This window comes from Sus scrofa, chromosome 4 (assembly GCF_054392235.1).
Source record: "Sus scrofa isolate SSC_HxYL_T2T_F1_AM1 chromosome 4, Sscrofa_HxYL_maternal_Yorkshire_Landrace_v2.0, whole genome shotgun sequence".
NCBI classification, from domain to species: Eukaryota; Metazoa; Chordata; class Mammalia; order Artiodactyla; family Suidae; genus Sus; species Sus scrofa.
The window spans coordinates 6,788,250-6,809,543 of NC_139386.1; positions in this window are offsets into that span (position 1 = coordinate 6,788,250).

Consider the following 21,294-nt stretch of genomic DNA (forward strand, 5'->3'; position numbering starts at 1 on the left):
CCTCTTATTTTTTATTGCAAGTCTTCTACTGCCCACCTTACTTTATCTTACTACTTTTTTTCATCAACTTTTAAATGTCCAAATAGTTGCTGTCATCTTTCACTTTATGGTATTATCCCTCCTGTTCTTCTTTTCCACAGGTTTATGCATTTTTTATTTCTTTACTTTCACCTCAGGACAGTTTGGGGAGGGGGAGAAGGTAGATGCCTATTTCCATCTATCAAAAGAAAGCCTCAAGGCTCTGCTGCTTCCCTGGTTCAAAGTTTGCTGTATTTTCTTTACCAATCTTACAAGTACGTTTATTTATTTATTTGCTTACTTATTTATTTTTAGGGATGAAGGTGCAGCATATGGAAGTGCCCAGGCTTGGGGTCAAACCGGAGCTACAGCTGCCGCCCTACACCACAGCCACAGCAACACAGGATCTGAGCCACGTCTGTGACCTGCACCACAGCTCACAGCAATACCGGATCCTTAACCCACTGAACAAGGCCAGGAATCAAACCCGAATCCTCATGGATACTAGTCAGGTTTGTTACCACTGAGCCACAGTGGGAACTCCACTAGTCCATTTAAATGTGGTACAATGCATAGTAGGAACAATTTTTATATTCACTTTATGAGCTGTGAAATTTGATCAGAGAGGTTAGTGAGTTACCAAAGGTCACACAGCTCCTAAACTTCTGTGCTCCATTAGCTCACAAAGAATTAAATAGGTGACTTTCTGCAGATCCTGTGACCTCAGAAATTATCAAACTACTTTTGAAAAATGCATTAAATACAAAATTCATTTTTCCAATAATCCAATAGTTTCCTCCACTGTACAGAGGGCTGGGAGGGTCCAAAATTAAGGTGGTTTGGGACCTTTTTTGGACAAGCAAAGGAGAGTCAGCTAAGTTTAATGAGGAGAGTCTGAGCTCTAAGTTCAGATAGGCATGGGTGCAAACCCCAGCTGTGGCTCTTCCTAGAGATGTGACCTTAGGAAAATCACATAAAGCTTCCTGAGCCTATATTTGCCTATCTGCAAACTGGGGAGATGAACGCCCACCTTTCGGAGATGCTGAGAGGATTATGAAACCTCACGTTCCATGCACCTCGCCCAGAGCCCAACGGGTGACCTTCCTTTGCCTCGAGGCTCCCTGTCCCTGATTCTGCCACTAAAGTCTCCTAACCACCGCTCAGGCCGACTTTGCATGTTGGAGACGAGAATAAAACATCATAGTTGAAAGAGTCCCAAGGCCCAGGGGAAAGGACACTTAGAGTGGAAAAACAAACAAACAAACAAAAAAAAACCTCTGTGTTTTTTCATTAATGTTTCAAATAAAATCAAAGCCCTGAGGAAAAGTGAAAGGAACTGGCTTTACTTAACCCAACAGAGAGAGGTCTTTGGTAGGTTTCAGAAATGTCTTAAGGTGATGACTGAAGCTGATCATCAGCAATAATGTGCCTCAAGCATCCTTGGACTTGGAGTTCCCATCGTAGCACAGCGGAAACAAATCCGACTAGTAACCCTGAGGTTGTGGATTCGTTTTCCGGCCTCGCTCAGTGGGTTGCGGATCCAGTGTTGCCGTGAGCTGTGGTGTAGGTTGCAGACGTGGCTCGGATCCAGCGTTGCTGTGGCTCTGGCGTAGGCCGGCAGCTGCAGCTCTGATTCAACCCCTAGCCTGGGAGAACTGACATGGACAAAGAGGAAATGAAGGGAAATTGACTGCAGGAGTTGTGAGGTGGAGAGGCAGGAAGCCGGAGGAAGAAGTCCTTTCTTCCTACTCTTGATTTATTTCCACCGCTTGCTAGCTGACCCCCCATCCCTCCCTCCCTCCCAGGATTACTGAGCTCGTTCTTCCCAGAACACATGGTGATCTCCGTGCCCCGGTGCCTTTGCACACGGTGTTCTTGCCCCAGGACCCTTCCCTTTACCCCAACGCCTTCTGGCACCACCTCATCTTACCAGTGCTTTCTATCACCTCCTCTAAGATTTCTCCAACAACTCTCCCGGGTCCTCAGCATCTTACTCCATTATAGGACTTACTGCAGTGCTTAGTACTATTTGTTTGCCTATGTCTCCCCTACTTGACTTTGGGCTCCTTGGGGGGAGTCCTGTATCCCATTCATTGGTTTTATATCCTCCTTGCACACTAGCTAATTAGCTAACATATGATGGGGACTCATAACTGTATGTTGAGAGAGAAATGAGTAGAAGAATAAGCAAATTCCGCAAGCATGACCGTCAAACCCAACAAAGTTGTCTTTTTAAAAATGGTTGCTGCTAGACTCTTCTGTCTGGCTTTGCAGAGTGCGGCGGTGAGAGGGCAAAGGAGTCAGAGGACAGTCAGGTGGTCGTCTGTGGCTTCATCCATCTCAAGGCTTGAATGGCGGAGGACCTGCTTCTCAGCTCACTCCTCTAGCTGTTGGCTGGCCGCGTCCTCATTGGCTGTCTGAAAACTCAGTTACTTATCACACAGCCTCTCCAGCAGGCATCTTCCTTCTCCCAAAGAAAGACACCCAGATCAGAAGCCGTAGTCTTTTATAACCTGCCTGCGCAATTGACATCCCATCATTCTGCTGCCTCCCATTTGATAGAATTGAGTCACTAGGTCCAGTCCACAGTGGGTATCAGGCAGAGATGAGCGGGCCAGCTTAGAGGTTGCCCTACCACAAATGATAAGGTACTAACAATTACTACTATTACTAATAATAATCGTGAAGAGAAAGCGTGTTATTTTTTGGTATTCGACCAAACACAAATTTGAACCTCACCTCTACAGCCCACCTAACATGTGACTATAGGGCAAGTCATTGACCCTCTCCAAAGCTCAGCTCCTCCATTTGTAAGCAGAGGATGATACTGCAGTTTGCATAGCAACTGTGTAACAGTGATACAATGGCTGCATTTGCACATCAGTGTTTGGTACAATGGAAGAGGAAAAATAAATGACAACATCATTATTGTATTGTGTGGGGTCTTTAGCTCCAGGTAAATGTCATTGCATTTTCTTCACATATATTTTTCCTAAAGACTTGGATTGTCTGAGATACTGGCCAATCTATTAGACCATGAAATAAAGCATCGCCTGACTCTGGTTGCTTAGATCTTAGGAGCAGAGATAAAATGCCAATGGATGAAGTCATGAGAGCTACAGAAAATCCAAAATATGTGCTATCCCAGGTTCTGTGTTCAAAAGCTTTCTGGAAGACTCCAAGACTACCCAATCTCTCCCCTTTCTCCAGGGAAACAAAGGAGGACTCTGTTGGTCCAAAGTAGTATGACAGCCTCCAGCAAAGAGACCAGGAGAGCAAGGAAGCCTGTTCCCCCAGAGTCCTGGCTATTTTAGGTTTCATATTTAGAGAGATACATTTGCTGTGCCTTTGATATTTGTGAAGGCATTTCTCATACTTGAGTAGCCCGAGGCCATTGCAGAGTTCAAAAGATGGAGTCAATTTATTGAATCAGACATCAGGAAGGTCTTTATATTCAGGTCCAGATAAAGACTAAATATGAATTTTTAAGGGAAAAAATGAAATGTTTGGCCTTGTAACTAAGAAAAATAGAAGTTATGTAGATTTCTTATAACTGGGGGGAATTCATCTGGTCCCAAGACCTGGGGGTTTGGTGTTGAAGTGAAAGCAGTTCTCAGGATTTTTATTTACTTTCACATCTGTAAGAGTCGATGAGCTGGGTTGATGTGGAGTAACCCCCGGAGCAATAGAAAGGTCACTAGTCCCAGAAGTGTCTGCCCTGGTGTCTGCGTTTCCACCACTTAGGAATCCCTCCTATGGAGAGACAATATGGTTCTGGAGACAGAGCACACGAATTAAAAGACAAAGAGATGAATTAGATCTCTGCTGCTGCCTGGCTGTGCCAGCTGCACCTCTGGAAAACAGAGAGTGACAACAATATTTGCACACAGAACCTGCATACGTCAATGTGAAAATGCAGATAAAAGCATCTTGTCAGTGGTGAAAAAGCAATTCAGCTGTTTGTTAGCCAGCATTTAGAGTTCTGTCCTTGATATGCATCGTGGTTCTGGAAAGAGTAGGGTTCTCATGATTCCTCTTTTACAGAAGAGAAAACGGAGGCTCAGAGAGGTATTAAGCTACGCTTTGTCTCCCTGCTTCACCCCCTTCCTGTTGCTGACATAAAATATAAATGTCATCACAGTCGTTACCTTGGGGGTTTTTCAGTCCTTATCTCTCCAGCTTAAACTCATTTTCTCAATTTTTATAGATAATAGAACCAAAAAAAAAAAAAAAAACCATAGAAACTCACTTCTGCATCTAATATGGAAGTACTACTTAATGTATTGTTTATTATGACATTAAAAGACTCATATATTATATCAAGTAATAAATTTCTTTAAGACTGTCATGTCAGGAAATAAATGTATACTTCTTTAATAACTAGTATCCTTTCTGCTAGCAGATAAGAGCCTTTCAGTTTATCACATTTTCTCTTTTATCTCTGCCACCGAAAATGGTCTAAACCAATATATTCAACATTCTGTCATATTTACTCATTCAATTTTTTATTCATTAACCAAATGTTTAATTTAGTCAATTAATTACCTTGTCTTCCAAGAATTGTGCTATGGGCTAAGGGTACTGCAGTGGAAGAAATATATATATATTTCTTAGAGTCTTCTCTCTTAGAACTTATATTTTGTGGAGAATACACATAAATAATAAACATATATAAACATATATAGTATATAAAATACTGATAAATGCTATACAGAAAAAATGCAGGTGAGAGAAACAAAAAGTATCAGAATAGAGGAGGGGAGGTGATAGCTTGCCATTTTTGCAGTGCGTCAGGCAAGTTATTCTGAAGGTGATGAAATTTTCCCCGTTTCCAGCTATAACCTAGCCAGCTTAGATAAGACCAACCTTCTCCCTGAAGGCAGCCAGAAAAAAAACAACCAGATAATTATTTTTAAATATTCTGTTTGAAGGAATTGGAAAGCTACTTAAGCTGAAGGGCCAAGAGTGGAGAGAAAAGAGAAGCACAGAGGACTGAGCCCTGCAGTCTGTCTCTGCTTGAGGTATTTGCTCCTTCATAAATGATGACCAAGAGGCCCCGAAACCAAGAAGAAACTGTCATGAGAGGCTGAGAATTCAGCCATTTCAAAGGACTAGGGAGGAAAACAAATTGCAATTCAGAGCGTGTCAAGGAGGAAGGGACATGGTAAATACAGTTGGGACCACCAAAGGTCTACATCCAGAGAATAAGGACATAATAGAAACTTGCCAATGTCCGCAAAGACTGAAGACACAGCTTCAACTCAGCTCAATCTCAGATGGATGCATTAGCCGCCTAAACTCTAAATCTCGGCCAGAGGAAGATAATTTCCTCCCAGGGTCTCATGTAAGTTCTAGGATTTTTTTTTTTTTTACATAATATCTGGAATTCAGAGAAGCTTATCAGGCATATCATGAGACAGAACTAGAAGCAAGAGAAGAAAGCAAGCAATAGTAGCAGATCCAAAAGAGGTCCAGAAGTAAATTTTTAAATAACTGTTATTAATATGTGCAAGAAAATAAGTGACCACACAGAAAATTTGACCAGAAAACTGGAAAGTATTTTAAAAATAATTAAACTGAAACTCTAATATTGAAAATAGAGTATCTTTTTTTTTTTTTTTTTTTTTTTTTTTTTTTTTTTTTTTTTTTTTTTTGTCTTTTGTTGCTGTTGTTGCTATTTCTTGGGCCGCTCCCACGGCATATGGAGGTTCCCAGGCTAGGGGTTGAATCGGAGCTGTAGCCACCGGCCTACGCCAGAGCCACAGCAACGCGGGATCCGAGCCGCGTCTGCAACCTACACCACAGCTCACGGCAACGCCGGATCGTTAACCCACTGAGCAAGGGCAGGGACCGAACCTGCAACCTCATGGTTCCTAGTCGGATTCGTTAACCACTGCGCCACGACGGGAACTCCAAAAAATAGAGTATCTTAATTTAAGAATTTAATATGTTGGCTTAACAGCCAACTAGGCACAAAAGGAACAAGGGATTAATGAACTACCAGATAGGTCAGTAGAACATATTCAGACTAAATTATAGAGAGAAAGCACAGAAAAAAGGATAGGATATATTTGATACCTGACTGAAAGATCTAACAGTAATTAAGTTTCCAGAAAGAAAAGACAGGAAAAAAATCAGTTAAGAACAGTATTTGAAGAGATTATGACTGTAGAATTTCCACAACTAATGAGCTAATGAAACATATCAAGCCACAGATTCTTGAGCAAAAACCTGAGATAGGTGAGGGTGGAGCTGTGAAGATATCTAGTGAACAAATACTCTGGACATGGGGCACAGCAAGGGCAAACATCCTGAGATGAGGAGTCCAACCTGACTGGAGATGAGTGAACAAGGGGGAAAATTAAGTCAAAGAGGTAACGGGGCAAGATCAAATAGAGTCTTGCTGAGCCTTTTAATGTATTTAGCTTTTATTCCATATAACACGGTAAACCCTTTTCTCAAAAGAATAAGAAAGGCATGGAGTTCCCTGGCGGCCTAGTAGATAAGGACTTGGCATTGTCACTGTTCTGGCTCAAGTTCAATCCCTAGTCAGGGAACTTCTGCATTCTGAGGGCCCAGCCAAAAAAGAAGAAGAAAGAAAGACATGAGTGGACTTATTTCTGAAAATGAGCAATTGCCATGAAGAGAATAAGTTTATTATTCCTAGCATTAGGGCATTTTTTTTTTTTAATCACTGTACAAAAATTACTTCAAATGAAGTGGTTTAAAGTAACACACTTTTATTGTCTCACAGTTCTGTAGGTCAGAATTTCAGGCAGGCTCATCTGGGCTCCCTGCTTGGGGTCTCAAAAGGTTGACATCTATTAAACTGGGATTTTTATCTGGAGGCTCTAGGAAAGCATTTGCTTCCAAGTTTATTCAGACTCTTGGCTTATTCCGCTCCCTTCGGTTGCAGGACTGAGGTCCTCATTTCCTTGCTGGCTGACTCTCAGCTGAAGGAATTTCTTGCTATGCGCTCCCTCCATCTTCCAAGCTAGCAATGGCACATCAAATTTCCCTCATTTTTCAAATCTCTGACCCTTCTGCCACCAGCAGGAGAAAACTTTATGCTTTTAAAAGACCTAACTTTGACGTGATTTAGTAAGGTCACCCAGTTAATATCCATATCTTAAGGTCAACTGATTTGGGACAGTAATTAGATCTGCAAAATCTCTTCAAAACTGTACCTAAATTAATATTTGATTGAGTAACCATGGGACTAAAATTTTGGGAGGACATCTTTAGAATTCTGCAATTCTGCTCACATTTATAGTTTTTTTTTTTTTAGGGCCACACCCACAGCACATGGAGGTTCCCAGGCTAGGGGTCCAATTGGAGCTGTAGTCACCAGCCTACACCAGAGCTATAGCAACATGGGATTCGAGATGTGTCTGTGAGCTACACATAGCTCATGGCAACACCGGATCCTTAACCCACTGAGGGAGGCCAGGCATCAAACCCACATCCTCATGGATACTAGTTGGGTTCATCAGCCACTGAGCCATGATGGGAACGCCACATTTATAGTTTTAAAATGAAAAAAATGAGACACAGAGAGGCTGTGACCTGTCTAATATCACATTGCTAATTATAATTGCTATTGCTTTTCTGTTGCTAGCCAAAATATGACTAGACTGGATCGGGAAGGAAGGCAGGAAAAAAGAAACCAGTTACAGTTTTATTACAATAGTCCAGACCAAAGATGATTGTGGAGTTAATGAGGGTGTCATAACATAGATTATAAGAAGCAATTCGTTCTGGATATATTTTGAAGGTATAGTCAACAAGGGTTGATGATAGATTAGATGTGGGATTTGAAAAGAGATACCAAGATGACTCCTAGGTTTTTGGTCTGAACAAATAGAAGGACTTTTACTGAGAACGCATTTACTAAGTTTGGGAAGTCTGGAGGATGAACAGGTTTGTTGGGGGAAGATCTGGTTTTAGACACGTTAAATTAAGATGTCTCAGGCATTTAAATGAGATGTCTAGTAGTATATAAATTTGGAGTTCAGAGGAGGTTGTTAGTGGATATATGATATTTAAAACTCCAGGACTAGATGAGACTGCAAAAAGAATTTATTAAAGAAGAAAAGAAGTCTAGAAACTCAACCCTAGATACTCTATTTGTAGAGGTCAGGAAAAGAGAAGGAACCCTAAATGGGGGTAAAGAAGTAGTAGCCTCTTATGTAAGAGGAAACTCGAGAAGATGCGGTCTCCTAGAATCCAAGTTAAAGTATTTGACTAAGGAAGGAGTGACGGGTCATCTGTGCAAAGTGATGTGGAAAGGTAAAGTACGATGAGAACTCAGAGCTAAGCATTGTATTTAACAATACAGGGTTTACTGGTAGCCTTAAAAAGAACAATTTTTGGTGTAGGGATGAGGGTACAAACTTTATTGGAGTAGATTCAAGAAATAATGAAGAAAAATACTTTGGAGATTATGAATATAAACATCTTTCTTTCATAGTTTTGTTGTTAAAAAAAAAATCAGAAAATTCAGGTCTAGTGGGTAAAAAACCTGGGAAGAACCTCACTTCAATCCTAACAAGAATAAGTGGGATAAAATACAAAATTATTACTTTCCTTAAACTCATCAGATAGCTAAGGTCACAGGGCTAACAAGTAACCTCAAATCCAAGGAAAGACAGACCTTGAGACCTGGCTCAACTGTGGCAGGCAGAGGAAGAAGAGATGCGGGCAGGTAGGTGCGTGTGCATGGCGGACCCCACAGACTGCATCTTCTTTCACAGATTTTGTTTAGGGCAGGTCTCTATGGCAGCAACGGGCTGTCTTCACGGCACACTATTGTGTTCTCCCATTAGAGGCCATGAGGTCATTTTCCCCCCTTCTGGCCCCCTTCCCTCTATGTTGATGATGTGAAGGCAAGCTGGGCATCATACAAGCAGCTGAAAAAATCCAACAAATTGCTAACGGGCTAATAGATGTGGGCTAATATGAGAGTGTAAGACGCTGAAAGCCACAGCAAAAGAGGAGTGCATACCCACGCTCCAGGCTTTCCACATAGACATCTACCCATGTTTACCAGACTGGAAGGGCCAGAGACAGCAGAAAGCTTCCCTCCATGGTGTCATGCAGGAGGAAGGGAAGAGCTGCCCTGTGAGAAAAGCATAAACCTCCACCCAGACTCTGATATCTATGAGCAAAAGCCTTCAGACGCTTGGGAGAAAGAAAGTCTGTGGCCCCAGGGCTCAGATGGAGACATTTTGCTATTTGGGGAAGATTAAAGAATTAAGCTTCTACCCTGAAAAAGAGGCAAGAAACAGCCCTGGGCCCAGGGCCCCAGACCAATACAATCAGAGGTCACTAACCACTGAAAAAGAAGCAAAACACTGACACAGAAGATTTGCCAAAATCACAAGGCAGAATTTGTCTGCCATTGGGGAAGAGGGGTACGATGGATGAGAAAGCCAGGCACACAGACCCTAAGGCTGAGACTGGACCGAGACAATAAACAACCCTCCCGCCACCCACCGAGAGCCTAACAAACACTGCGACAAACAGCAGTAATCTAGCCCGGTGGAAGAGGCAAGCCCAAGTCCTGTGGCAGCAGCATAGATGGAAGGCCACCATCAGAGGATATAGCAGGAATATGGAGGAAAAACCCTCCAGCATCCCAGCTGCCACCCTAAATATAACCTAACACCAGAGGAACTGGAAACCACTAGTGCCCAGAAGGTACCCATAGCAACAACTCCTGACTAGATTCGCTCACTCCCACATACCAAGAGCTCAGCAGGGGAAAAAAAAAAAAAAACTTGTCTAGACATAAATATTATTTACATTTGTCCCTGCTGCACCACACAGAATGACTTGTGTTTAATCAAAACTGAAGAGACACACCAAAAAAAAAAAGAAAAAAAAAAAAAAAAAAAAGCACTTAAAAACAACAACCTACTGTCAGGAGACAAATTAATGAGCAGAACTAGACTCCGAGGTGACCCAGATAGTGTAACCATCAGACAGAAATTTTAAATGATTTGATTAAAATGTCAAAGACTCTAGTGGAAAAATTGGGTGATGTGAATGACAGGAAATTTCAGCAGAGAAATTGAAACTATAAGAAAGAGTCTAATTGAAACACTAAAAAGAAAAAGAAAACGCAGTAACATATATGAAGAGTGTCTTTGATAGGTTCCTTACTACACTTCACGTAGCTGAGGCAAAAATCAGTGAACTGGAAGACAGGCCAATAGAAATGATCAAAACAGATGGAAGATAATGTGAGAAAAAGTATATATAGAGAGAGAGAAAGAGAGAGAGAGAGAACTGGGTCAGTTTGCTGTACAGCAGATATTGACAGAACATTGTAAATCAACTATAACAAAAAAAATTTTTTTAAATAACCAAAGTAGAAACACAAAGGAAAACAGGAATAAAAAATACAGGCATAACAGTTCATCCAAGATCTGTAGGACAATATCAAATGGTAAAATATTTTTGTAATGAAATTCCTGAAGTAGTAGTGAGAGAGAAAGTTTAAAATATTGGGGAGATAATCACAAAGAATTTTCCCAAAATAGTGAATGACATTGTATCACATCTACAGCAAGTTCAGAGAAGCCCCCAAAGATGTATTTTTAAAAGAAACCCACACATTTATTATATTCAATGTGATGAAAACCAAAAAATAAAGAGAGAAAAGATAAATTACACAAAGTGGAGAAGAAATGGGTTACATCAGACTTCTCATCCAAAACTATTGAAGCCAGAAAGCAAAGGAGTAGCACTTCCAAAATACTCAATGAAAATGCATACATACATACATAAAAATATTGAAAACCAAACAAAAAATATATCTTAGAACTCAAAACATACTTTTCAAATTCAAAGTGAAATAAAGACTTACTCATAAAAATGAAAGCTAAAATAATTCATTATCAGACTAAAGCTATAAAAAATGTTAAAGGAAATTTTTCAGACAAAAGGAATGTGGTACCAAACAAATTTGCATATACAGAAAGAAATGCAGAGCTTAGAGATTCTTAAGATAAAATTTTAAGTGAAATAAAATAAAAAGGGAAATTTTATGATATAAATGATAAAAAATGATATATTTTTCCAATTTAAATACCTGCGAAAGATAATCGATTGTCCAAAGCAAAATTAGCAGGAATTTGTTATGTGTTTATAACATATACAAAAGTAAAGTGTATGACAAAAACAACGCAAAATATAAGAGGGGGAAATTGCAAATATATTGTTTTAAGATTTTGATCCTATTGTGAAGCAATATAATATTATTTCAAAGTATTCTCTGATGAAGTAAATGCATATATTTTAAACACTAGGGCAAACTCTAAAACATTTTTAAGAGGTTCAAATAATAATCCAGGAGTTCCCATCGTGGCGCAGTGGTCAACAAATCTGACTAGGAAGCATGAGGTTGCGGGTTCGATCCCTGGCCTTGCTCAGTAGGTTAAGGATCTGGCGTTGCCGTGAGCTGTGGTGTAGGTTGCAGACGCGGCTCGGATCCCACATTGCTGTGGCTGTGCTGTAGGCTGGTGGCTACAGCTCCGATTAGACCCCTAGCCTGGGAACCTCCATGTGCCACGGGAGTGGCCCTAGAAATGTCAAAAAGACCAGAGAATAAAAAATACAAAATAATAATAATAATCCAATAGCAGAAATAAAGTAAAAACACACAAAAAAATTCTCTATTAATCCAAAGGAGGCCAAAAAAAATTGCTTTAATAATTACATAAGTTATCTGAACACTCAAATTAAAAGAGACATTGTCAGACTGAACCTAAGAGTAAGACCTGACTACATGCTATCCATGAGAAATTAACCTTAAAAATGATTCTTAAAAGTAAAAAGATGAAAAATATATAACCACACAAGTAGAAAAGAAAGCTAGAGTGACTATATTAATACTAGACAAATATATAACAAATATGAGATAAATACCAGACAATTTCAAAACAGGGAAATAAGGAGTTCCTGATGTGGTTCGGCAGTAACAAACCCGACTAGTATCCATGAGGACACAGGTTCCAGCCCTGGCCTCGCTCAGTGGGTTGTGGATCCAGTGTTGCTGTGAGCTGTGGTGTAGGTCGAAGACGTAGCTCTGATCCCAAATTTCTGTGGATGTGATGTAGGCTGGCAGCTTTTTAGGGCCACACCTGTGGCATGTGGAGTTTCCCAGGCCAGGGGTGTAATCGGAGCTACATCTGCCCGACTATACCACAGCCACAGCAATGCCAGATCCGAGCTGCATCTGCGACCTACACCACAGCTCACGGCAACACCAGATCCTTAATCCACTGAGCAAGGCCAGGGATCAAACCTGCATCCTCATGGTTCCTAGTCAGATTCGTTTCCGCTGCGCCACGATGGAAACTCCCAACTTTAAAAAATTTTTAATTTAAATTATTAAAAATTAAAAAACAAAAATTCACACATTTCTCCCACTCTCATCCCTTACCTCTTGCAATCACCAATTGTTCTCTGTGTCTATGAGAGCTCACAGTATTTGTCTTTCTTTATCTGACTTACTACACTTAGCATAATTCTTCAAGGTCCATCCACGTTGTCACAAATGGCAAGACTTCATCCTTTTTATAGCTGAATAGTATTTCATTATACATATATATATATGCATGTGTGTGTGTGTATCACAATTTCTTTGTTTATCCATCAGTGGACATATAAGTTGTTTCCATATCTTGGCTACTGTAAATAATGCTGCAATGAACATGGAAGTGCATGTATCTTTTCAAGTTAAGGTTTTCATTCTCTCTGGAAAGACACCCAGAAGTGGAATTTCTGAGTCAAATAGTAGCTCTATGTTTAATTTTTTGAGGAACCTCCATACTCTTTTCCATAGTGATTGCACGAATGTACATTCCCACAAACAGTGCACGCCTACACCCTTACCAACACTTGCTATTTGCTGTCTTTTTTGATAACAGCCATCCTGATAAGTGTGAGGTGATGTCTCATTGTGCTTTTGATTTGCGTTTCCCTGATGATTAACGAGGTTGAGCATCTGTTCATGTACCCGTTGGCCGTTTGTATGTCTTCTTGTGAAAACTGTCCATTCACATGCTCTGACCATTTTGAAATCTGATTGTTTTCTTGCTAATAAGTTGTGGGAGCCTTTCATACATTTTGGATATTAAAACCATATTAGATATATGATTTGTAATTATTTTCTCCTACAGTAGGTTTTTTTACTCCCATTCAGCATATTTACTTTTAAAATCATTAGTGTGTAGGAAACTTTCCTTTTAAACCGTCTTAAATTCTTTTTTGAGGGGGAAACTGTAATATATAAATACATTACATTTTCAGTTTAACTGCTCTCACTTTGAGTTCTGGAGAAACTGATCATGGATAAAGTAATTTTGGCGAAGGAAAGAGGAGAAGCCGAGATCAAAAGCAAAGCACTCTCCTCAGGATGTAAGTTCATTCTGTATGTGGAGAAAAGGCGCATGTATTACAGGGTCCTGGGCAACCTGGAAGCAGATTAAAATCTCTGGGTTCCTATTCAGCAAACAACCATTGGGTTCCTACTGTGCGCCAGGTGCAATACATAAGCACAGACCCTGCCCAGTGAGTAAAGCATTTCAGAGGGAAAAACAAACAAACAAACCTGAAACAGACAAGGGTTAGCTAAAGAAAATTTCTCTTGGCCTATTCGGACAGCTGAAAAATTGGGGCAAAAATTCATGTTTTCCTCCTTCACAATGCCTTTCTGAATATCATATGACAATTATAAATTGTAAAGCCTTGCACAGAAATTTCATATTTTATAGGATGAAATGCCAGCTAAGTCTACGTCCAACCCTGACTCCTCCATTTCCATGATTGTATGAGAGTAGTTGATCAGATTGAAAAGAAAGCCTTTGTGTCTCTACATGAGTTTGGCTTTCAGGTTATCCGGATAGGATGAAAGCTCTACTCTCAGATCTTCTCATGGGCCAAAGACTATTTCTCATTTTTGTGTCAATTCAAATGCCAAATCCCTAGAGGGGCTTCCCCGAACGACCCAGTCTGAAATATACCCACTCCCACCCTAGTCACTTTTATCTTCATAAACTTTATCACTATATAAAATGACGCATTTGGGGAGGGAGTGGGGATGGACGGGGAGTTTGGGGTTGGTTGATGCAAACTGTTACATTTAGAATGGATAAGCAATAAGGTCCTGCTTTATAACACAGGAAACTATATCCAGTTTCTTGGGATAGACCATGGTGGAAGATAATATAAGAAAGGGAATATATATATATATATATATATATATATATATGTATATATGTAAGTATGCCAGGTCATCACGTCAATCACATGTAGATTACATGTGTCCATCTTTTGTCTATCATGTGTCTATCATCTAACTCAGCTATGTTTGTATCTGCATTTATCTTATTCTCCATCCATCATTTAACTCATCAATTTGTCATTTATTTTATCTATTATCAATCATCTATTTCATCTACCATATGTCTATCACATTTCTATCATGTATCTATCACAGGTCTATCATGTTTCTATGGACTAGTGTCTGTGAGCATGTGGGTTCTATCCCTGGTTTCACTCAGTGGGTTAAGAATCCAGTGTTGGAGTTCCCACTGTGGCTCAGCAGAAATGAATCTGACTAGTAACCATGAGGATGTGGGTTCGATCCCTGTCTTCGCTCAGTGGGTTAAGGATCTGGCGTTGCTGGGAGCTGTGGTATAGGTTTCAGGCGTGGCACAGATCTGGCATTGCTCTGGCTGTGGTGTAGGCTGGCAGCTGGAACTTCGATTCCACCCCTAGCCTGGGAACCTCTGTAAGCCCCAGGTATGGCCCTAAAAAGGAAAAAAAAAAAAAATAGCAAAGTGCCTATGAATATCTATAATGTAGACCCTTTGTTGGTGAAATCTCAGCTGCCTCTGTACACGATGCCAAATAGAAACTCAGGACAGAGTTGGAGAAAAGAGAAACAGTAGCTTTAACTGTTAGGCAAAGAGGGGAACACAGCAGGCTAGTGCCTCAAGGACTGTGCCCCCACCCCCAGAGGGGGTAGTGAGGAGTCTTATAGTGCTTGAGGGGCAGGGCGTGGTCAGCTTATGGAAATTTTCCTGATTGGCCAGTGGTGAGGTCCCTGGGAGTCAGCATCATCGACCTTCTGCTTCCAACATAGCTGGGGTCGACGTGCTTGTGGGCAGCTTACAGTTGACTTCTTCCACCTGGTGGGGGCTTCAGCACCTGCAAAACAGCTCCAAGGACATGGCTCAGAATATTACCCATAGTCTTTGAAGAAGAACTGAAAATCCTTGACTCTGTTGAATGGCTAAATCGTTGTTACTGGTTTGTTTTTGGTTTTTTTTCCCCCTCTGTATTTCCTCCCTTCTCTGATTAAATTAGTTCTTGGACTAAAATTTTTCCATAGATAAAAAAGCCAGGTGGGGGACCTGAGTTGGGGTCCCCTCTGAGAAGGCCTGGCAGGGTCCTGCTTGGTTACACCCTCACACGGGGAAGGAAGGACTATTTTTAAAAGCATAGCTGCTCGTTTTCAGAAAAGGGTAGATAGGGTAAGGGCAGGAAAGAAACTAAGGAAAATGGTTTCTTATGGAGAATGGACAAGAACCAGGTGTGGAAAATGCTGAAATATGAAACTGAGTAGTAGAGAGGGAAGGAACACATTTTTTTTAAAGCTTATGACTTTGAGAACCATGGCAAATAATTAACATCAACCACAGTCCCCCAGAAAGGAAATACAAAATATCTTTTTATAATGACATGTTGATATAATAATATTTTGGACACAGTGGGTAAAACGCCATACCATATCAAAAGGAATCTTGGTTGTTCCTTTGTACTTTTTTAATATGTCCGCTAGAAAATTTTAAATTATCTACGTGGCTTGCATTGTGCTCCTCCTGGGCAGTTCTGTTCTCTGCTATGAGAACCTGAAAAGCACAAGCTTGTCTTCTGCGTATGTGTGGCCCCAGCGCCCAGCAGGGAGAGAGGCTCCAACAAAGAAGGGGCTCCAGGGAGGCTCCCTGTGGCTTCCTCCCAGCCCCAAGTCCCAGGCCAGCCTTCCTTCTCCCAGCATCCTCAGGCTGCATTCAATCTCCTCTGGAAAAATGCAAGTGCGGGCTCTGCCAGCCAGCAGCACGTTACCTGGAAGGCATGCTATTTATAGCTGATGCCATCCGTGGGAAGTAATAGTCCCTCCGAATTCTCAGAAGAGTTTGCCTTTGCATGAGGAAAGGGAAGACCAATTTGTGGGTATTTTAGGCCATCCAGTGTACAGTTGGGAGCACTGAAATTCAGACCTGCTCTCCCCCAGGAGGCTGAGCACAGCTGCAAAACCAAGAGTGGGCTTTTGCACGAGGAAAAATAATTAGCTTCCCTGTAAACAGGCTCTATGGAGAAAGTCAGTGCACGGGTCTGTCTGAGGGGGAGAGAGATGAGGCGGGCTGGGGAGGGTTCCCTCAGAAGTTGACATAAGCAGCCGTTTCATGGGGGTTTGGTGGAGCTGCTTGCGAATTAGATTTCTGTCTCATTAGCTTAGTCTCTCGCTGCTCATTTGTGAGCATTGTTTAGTGCTGATTGAGAAAAACTACAAAAGGAAAACTCACCTTCGAGGGCTCCCCTGCCTCCCCCCAGACTGGAATTCTCTTGCTTAGGAGGAATTGATTGTTAATCCCGAGTCTCCATGCAAAGACTCAGAGATAGAGAGCCTCTCGTCTCTTCCTTTTTATCAAAATGATGTCCAGTATATTTCAGAGAAAGAACGCGCTTGGCAGGAAGTGACGAGCCCTTCACTCTGGTCAGTGATGGGCAGCCTCTCTTGGTTGGCTAGGTTCACAGAGCGCCCCAGGCAGTGGGGAAGTACTGAATACGAGTCTGAAAATGTGGCCCCGATGAGCTGTTCTTGGTCCCAGAGACCTGGTTTACCACATCTGGAAAAATGCAACATTTTTAAGAACTGGTGGGATTTCCTGGCATCTCTGACCACACCCCGTGGGTGTCCCCCTGTGCATTTCATCTTTGGAACTGCCTAACTCACACACTCATGCCGGGTTCAGGAGCACCCACACATATCTTATTATTTTTGGAGCACTTTACCGTCTGCGTAGCCCATCACAGAGCCTGTTATTATAACATCGGTAAGTATCTGCTATTATTATTCCTATTCCCAAGTGAAGAAACCGAGTCTCAGAAAAGTTCACTGAACCGGAGTTACAGAGGGAGAGGGACAATCAGGACTAAATGCAGGTCACGTGATACCCAGGCTCGGGATTGCTTCCCTATATAAGTCTGTCTTCAACAATCATTCAACAAACCCTATTCGGTGACTACCAGTAACAACAACTGTGTGTCGGCCGTGTGCTGTGTGTTTCCACTTGTTAGCCCATTTACTCCTCAAGCAACTGCATGAAATATGTAAATATCAGGAAAGTTCATCAGACTTGCAGTTAATGACAGGTTTGAAACAAGCTTTTCTCTTTTCTCCATGCTAATGTTCCACCAAAATAACGATGAGTGACATTTTTGAAAGGTCAACCATGAGTCAGCTTACTACATGTCAAGTTTTCATAGCTTTACCTGGATTACCTCATTTAATTCTCACAAAATTCTACAAGAAAATCATTATTATCCTTGCTTTACAGATTAAAAAACCGAGGGAGAAGCTCCCCCTGTGGTGCAGCAGGTTAAGGACTTGGCATTGTCTCTGGTCACTGCGGAGGCATGGGTTCAGTCCCCAGCCCAGAGGATTAGGTTAAGGATCCAGCATTGCTCCAGTTTTGGCCTAGGTCACAGCTTCAGTTCAGATTTGATCTCTGGCCTGAGAACTTCCGTATGCCCTGGGTGCAGATGAAAAATAAAAGTAAAATAAAATAAAAATCAAAAAATAGAAAACAGAGGTATAGAAATGCTAACTATAGATACAATCAAAAAGTAGTGGCACTTTCCAAGCACACTGCATCTTTAGATCCTATGCTCCTAACCTCTGCAATTGTAAAGGGGTTAAAAAGTGTTTAAATTCACAGTAAAGATGGTACCTGCAGAAAATTCATTCGCAGTTAAGGGATTTCATTAAAGTTCTGGAAGAACAGCGTGGAGAAAGGAGATTGATGGCACGGGATGGATGGAGCATCTGCTCTGTGGGTTAGCAGACCGACACGGGCATGAAAACCTTCTTTCCTGTAACAGAACTCTGGAGAAATCCAGGACTTGGGAGTGGTAGCTGAGTCTGGTAGGGGGCTGAAACCAAGGTTCACTGAGATAGGGGGCTGGAACCAGAGGAATTAGCTGGAAGACTGGGCTTACGATGGTTTCCTTTCCTCTCCAGCCACATCCTCAGTGAGCACTGTCATCCAGGTGTGTAACCTGCTGTCTTAACCTCACCCCTCCACTGTAGGCAGAACATCTGGCTGTTCTTTTTCATTGAAGATTTTTCAGTGATCCCTGGTCCCTAAGGATCCTTTGTTGAGATTTGGGGATGCTACCAGCATAATAGCTAAAAGCATAAAGAGCTAAAAAAATATATATATATGAAAGAAAAGAGACATAACGATGTGGTCTAATATTTTTCTAACAGGTTATCATATTGTAAGTTGCTGTAATAAAGAAAAGTCTCTAAAAGCCTCTACCAAAAAGTTCTCATTTTAAGATGGCAGTGTAAATCCATTTCAGCTACCTTCTCTTTCCAAAAATTTTCCCCAATAACAACAAGAAATAGAAAAAAAAAAAAAAAGCAATGTGTTCCATCTTCAATGAAACCAAGAGACATTTTAACACCCCAGCTGGGAAGACAGACTACGGAAAAAGGAAAGCAAATGCCTTAGCAGTGAGAGCATTCGCACCCTAAGCGCCTGCAAGGAGAAGAATGGACCCATTTGCTCCTCCAGGAACAGAGAATGGCTTGGAAATGAACAGTATGGGGTATCGAAAGAGGCACGGGTGGGAAGGGGGCGGTGAGCAGCGAACCACGGAAGAGCGGTTGAAAAGTCTGAATAACAACAATTTAGACCCTCAGGTCTCCATCCCAACGCCTGTCCTAGACTCTAAGACACCACAGAGGTTTTTCCCTGGGTCTATACGTGGCTGAAAATAGCTTAAAAGTGAACACCTACATATGGGTAAACGAGGGCTCAATCCACACCCTCTCGATGTGAGAATCTTCCTATAGAAAAAGAAACCTGCACTAGGAAAAGACCTACGAATCTCACATGAAAATGCCGTCTTGCCTCCACTGCCCTACAGTGGAGCCCACTAGTGCTCTCGGGGCCTGCATCTGGCTTTAAGCATCTTACTCATTAATACGAACAGACAATTGTGTGTTACTAAAAATTGGGGAAGTCATCCTCCTTGATAAAAGAGACCAGACAAAGAGGCAACAGAATTCATGTAGGAAGCAAAACAAACAAACAAACAAAAACTCCAGGTGCTCCCATCATGGTGCAGCAGAGGTGCATCCACCCGGGATCCATGAGGTTTCGGTTTCCGTCCCTGGCCTCGCTCAGTGGGTCAAGGATCTAGTCTTGCTGTGAGCTGTGGTGTAGGTCACAGGTGTGGTTTGGATCCCAAGCTGCTGTGGCTGTGCCATAGGCCGGCAGCTGTAGCTCTGATTCCACCCCTAGCCTGGGAACTCCAAATACTGTGGGTGCCGCCCTAAAAAGAAACAAACAAACAACCAAAAAAAAAAAAAAAAAAAAGCCCTTCCAATAAAATGTAATTAATATCCTCAGAGAAATAAAGGGAGATGTTATAATCTATAAAATAAGAAAAACGCAATCATAAAAAAGTACATTCAGAGAATACGTTAAAGTCTTCTGAAAATTAAAAATATTTTCTTAATAATAGGAGGATGCAGGAGAAAATTAGATGCAGGACTCAATTTTTTTAAAAAGATTCAAAATAAGTGCTTGACAATAAAATCAAGATAGTTTGCCAGAATAAAAAGACCCCCCCCCAAAAAAAATGGTGGGGGAGAGGGATAAGAAATGTAAAGATTAATCCAGGAAGTTAAACTTTCCCCTAATAAAAGTTTCCAGAGAGATGAGAGAAAACAGAAGGGCATCATCACAGAAAAAAATATAGTAACACTTCCTAGAGTGAAGATACATAGTTCTTTCTAAGTGATACGTAAAAAAGAAATTACAAAAGTCCTAAGTCCCATACTAAAGTATATCAACGTGACATTCCAGAATAAAACAAGATACTAAATGCTCTTGTGGGGGAAATTACATTAAAAGTTATGGGAATATGAATGGCATTGGATTTCTGTAGGAACATAGGGAGCTTAGAAAATGGAGCACTTCCTTCAAAATTCTAAGGGAAAATCATGCATACCTTAGTCATCTATTGCTACCCAGATTATAAATCCAGTATGAGCATCAAGGGAAGAAATGTTTTAATATGTCAAGTCTCCAAAATGCAATCCCCACTCACCCTTTCTCAGGAGGCTACTGGAGGAAGTGTTCCAACAAAACAGGGAAGTAAACCAAGGAATGGAAACCTCCGTGCAGGTAAGTGGGAAAGAGAGCCCTAAGGATGATGGTGGGTGGATGTCTGGGATTCCATTTAGAGAGCAGTGGGTCCCAGATGGGAATAGGAGGATGGAGGAACGAGGAGGATGCAGGAGAAAATTAGAATGGACGGAGTATTTGACAGGTTTGATGATAGGGAAAACTGACCCAGCTCTATGTAATTTAATAGAGCTGTTACAGGGTGTGAGAAAACTTAGCCAAATGACAAAAGCAGACACATAATCATGTTTATGCTTTTTCAGGCATTGTTCCAATTATTTTACATATGTGAACTAAGCAAATGAAAAAGCCGGCAATTCTTAACTCCAGGAAAAACTAAAAACTTCGTTTAAAAAAAAAAAAAAAAGGAAAGGTAGGCGTTGTGCATGACAAGCCTCAGCAGTGGACAGTGTGTGTAATTGCAGCAATAAAGCCACATAATATAAATTTGCGTTTTAAAATATGACATGACTATTTTGAGAAAATAAGATAGAAGAGGTTAAAAATAGCACAATTTCTCATTTATTACTATAAGAAGTAATATTCCAAAAATGCTTAAAATTTATTCCAATGTGACCCATCTTAACTAATTACACCTGCAATGATCCCATTGCCAAACAAGGTCTCATTTGGATGCCAAGGATTGGGACTTTTAATATCTTTTGTTTTTTTTTTTTTGGAGGGGACCCACAATTCAACCCATAATGGTCCCCTCTAAATGAATGATAATCCGAATGGTGGTGGGTATCTTGCCAGCAGCATGGAACACTGGAAGATCAGG